Here is a 4,075-nt window from a genome sequence, read left to right on the forward strand (position 1 = left end):
TCATAGTAGTGCGTGCAATGATGTTGCATCTGAAAATTAATGGCGTGGTGGATTGCTTGCAGAAATTATTGCAATTAGTCCCTTCCCCATATTCACACTTGTTTTTAGGATGATTTTGTAGCTCCTCTTTTTTTCCTATCCTCTGGAAGTTGCTTGTACTGTGGATTGCTTTGATCAATGTACATTGTGGCAGGAATGAGGGGCCAGTTCTGAGCCTGGTCCTCAAGAAATCTTGTGTATACCTGATATCCCCTTTGGAACTCTGGCTCTGGCTGTATAAACAACCCAAACTAGCCTGCTGGATGATGAGAAACAATTAGCCCAATTGCTTCCACTGCCCTTACAGCCAGAAAACCTTAAGAAGCAGAACTGTCTAGCTGATAGGCAGCTGACCCTGGATACATAAATAATCTCAGAAGAGATCAGAAGAACTTCCAGTTGAACCCAGACAAAATTATTGACCTACAGTATAGTGACCTAAAGGATAGTTTTCCTTTTGCTGTGTTTTATTATTCAATAAGAGATAATTGACGCTAATCAAGTTTGAGAGTCAATGAAACACGTGAATAATTTTCTTCTTACATTGATAGTATATTTCCCTCTAAGTAAAATACAAGTCTCTTGAGAGAGGGATTTTCACTTCTTTCATTTTATTGACGTGTCTCCTCCACCTAAAGGGCTCACTAAATATTAGTTGAGTGTCTTATGTATAGGTAAGTGCAGGATAATCCTGTTTTTATGAAAGACAGACTAAAAGGACATATGCTAAAGTCTTCATTGTGGTGAAATTTTTTCCCTCTTCTTTAGCTTTACCCATGATGTCTAATTTTCACCAGTAAACACACATCCCTTTTATTTAAAAAATAATTTTTGTGGCCTAGTGGTTAATGTTCCTGTGTTGTCACTGCTCTGGCTCAGGTCCATGCTGTGGCATGGGTTCGATCCCTCGTCTGGAAACTTCCACATGCCACAGCTGTGGCCAGTAAATACATAATCATTTTTTTTCATATACTTAATCTTTGCAGCAGTAAAATTGTGACTTGACTAGCCATGACCCTTAGGGGGTGATGCCTCCTCACTGGCTTGGTGTGGTCTTATGTTTGTGGCATCTGGAATTTCTAGTGTTAATGATAGAGCCATTTTATTTTATTTTGGATTCTCTTTTCAAATTAAAATATAGTTGGTTTACAATATTGTGACAATTTCTGCAGTACAGTAAAGTGATCCAGTTATATATGTATATATGCACTATATATATATATTTTTTTTTCATGTCTTATATTGTCTTCCATCATGGTCTATCCCAAGAGACTGGATATAGTTCCCTGTGCTTATGCAATAGGACCTCATTGCTTATCCTTTTTTTTTTTTTTTTAATCTTTTTGTCTTTTTGGGGGGGCCACACCTGCGGCATATGGAGTTTCCCAGGCTAGGGGTCTAATCAGAGCTGTAGCCACCGGCCTACGCCACAGCCATGTGGGGTCAGAGCCGAGTCTGCAAACTACACTACAGTTTACGGCAATGCCAGATCCTTAACCCACTGAGCAAGGCCAGGGATCAAACCTGCGACCTCATGGTTACTAGTCGGGTTTGTTAACTACTGAGCCACGTACTCCTGCTTATCCGTTCTAAATGTAATAGCTTGCGTCTCATCCTGAATTCCCAGTCCATCCACTTCTTCCTCCTCCCCCTTGGCAATTGTTCTGTTTATTCTCTATGTCTGTGAGTCTGTTTCTGTTTTGTAGATAGATTCATTTGTGCCATGTTTTATACTCTACATGTAAGTGATATCATATGATATTTGTCCTTCTCTTCTAACTTGCTTCACTTAGAGTGAGAATCTTGAGTTGCATCCATGTTGCTTCAGATGGCATTATTTTGTTCTTTTTTATGGCTTTTTTAGGTTGCTGATTTGGTATTTTTCTTTTCTTTTTTTTTTTTTTTGCAGAAGGCCTGTATCTCTATGAAATTCCCTCTAAGAACTGCTTTTGTGGCATTCCATAGATTTTTATGGTTTTGCTTTCATTGTTGTTTGTCTCAAGATATTTTTTTATTTCCTTTTTGGTTTCTTTGTTGACCCTTTGGTTTTTTAGAAGGATATTGTTCAGTCTCCATTTAGTCAGTTTTTTCTCATTTCTTTTCCTGTGGTTGATTTCTAATTTCATGCCATTGTGGTCAGAGAAGATGTTTGAAATAATTTCTGTATTCTTAAATTGGTTGAGGTTAGTTTTATGGTCAGTCCTAGAGAATGTTCCATGTGCATTTGAAAAGAATGCATACTCTGGGTTTTTCAATGTAATGTAATAGAAATGTCAGTTAAGTCTATCTGTTCTATTGTATCATTTAGAATCTGTTGCCTTATTGTTTTTCTGTCTGGAGGATATACCCATTGATGTGAGTGGGGTGTTAAAATCTCCTATGATTATTTTATTTCCATCAATTTCTCCTTTTATGTCTGTTAGGATTTGTTGTACATATTTGGATGCTTGTATATTAGGGGCATATATGTTGATGAGCGTAATATCCTTTTCTTGAACTGATCCTTTTTTATCATTAAATAGTGTCATTATTTATCTTTCATTGTGGCTTTTATTTTAAACTTTATTTTGTCTGATATGAGTATTGTGACTCCTGCTTTCCTATCATTTCCATTCACATGAAATATCTTTTTTCATTCCCTTTCTTTTTTCATTTTCCTTAGGGCTGCACCCATAGCATATGGAAGTTCCCAGGCTAGGGGTCTAATCAGAGCTGTAGCTGCCAGCCTACACCACAGCCACAGCAATGTGAGATCTAAGCTGCGTCTGTGACCTACACCACAGCTCATGGCAATGCAGGAGTTTTAACCCACTGAGCAAGGCCAGGGATGGAACCCACATCCTCATGGATACTATTTGGGTTCATTATTGCTGAGCCACAAGGGGAACTCCCCTCTCACTTTTAATTTATATGTGTCCTTTGCCCTAGGGTGGGTCTCTTGAAGGCAGTACATTATAGTCTCCTGTTTTTTTTTTTTTAAATCCAGTCTGCCACTCTGTGACTTTTGATTGGAGCGTTCAGGCCATTGACATTTAAGGTAATTATTGATAAATATGTCTTTATTGCCATTTTAACCCTTGTTTTCCAGTTGCTTCTGTTTCTCCTTTGTTCCTTTCTTTTTTTGGTTGGATGATTTCCTTTTATTTTGTGCCTGTGTCCTTCTCTTTTTTGTTTTTGTGAATATATTGTTTGGTTTTGATTTGTGGTTGCCCTGTTTTTCAGGTATGCTAACCCCTACCTATATCTGCTTGCTTGAGCCTGATAGTCATGTAGGCTTAAACGCATTCTAAAAAAAAAAAAAAAAAAAAAAGAGGAGTTCCCGTCATGGCGCAGTGGTTAACGAATCCGACTAGGAACCAGGAGGTTGTGGGTTCGGTCCCTGCCCTTGCTCAGTGGGTTAAACGATCTGGCGTTGCCGTGAGCTGAGGTGTAGGTTGCAGATGCGGCTCAGATCCCGCGTTGCTGTGGCTCTGGTGTAGGCCAGTGGCTACAGCTCTGACTAGACTCCTAGCCTGGGAACCTCCATATGCTGTGGGAGCGGCCCAAAGAAATAGCAAAAAGACAAACAAACAAACAAACAAAAAAAAGAGTCTAGATTGTCTTAGTCTCCTTTCCCACATTTTATTATTTGATGTCCTTTTTTACATCTTTATGATTATCTTTTTGCTGTTCTTTGTGTTTGTCATTGCTTTTACAAATAGGGTTTGTTTGTTTTTTTCTTTTAAATATGTATACTGGATTATTTAAGTGATTACTTTCCAGTTGTGATTTCCTCCATCCTACATCTTCTTACTTCTTTCCCATTTAGAGGAGACCTTTCAGTATTTCTTTTAGAATGGGTTTAGTATTGCCATATTTTAGTTTTTGTTTGTTGGAGAAATTCTTCATTTCTCCTTTTATTTTAAATTATAATCTTGCTGGGTAGAGTATTCTAGGCTACAAATGATTCCCTTTTAGAATTTTGCATATATCTTGCCACTCTCTTCTGGCCTGTAGTGTTTCTGTAGAGAAATCAGCTGATAGCCTTATGCAGGTT

The sequence above is a fragment of the Sus scrofa genome, chromosome 11 (assembly GCF_054392235.1).
Source record: "Sus scrofa isolate SSC_HxYL_T2T_F1_AM1 chromosome 11, Sscrofa_HxYL_maternal_Yorkshire_Landrace_v2.0, whole genome shotgun sequence".
NCBI lineage: Eukaryota > Metazoa > Chordata > Mammalia > Artiodactyla > Suidae > Sus > Sus scrofa.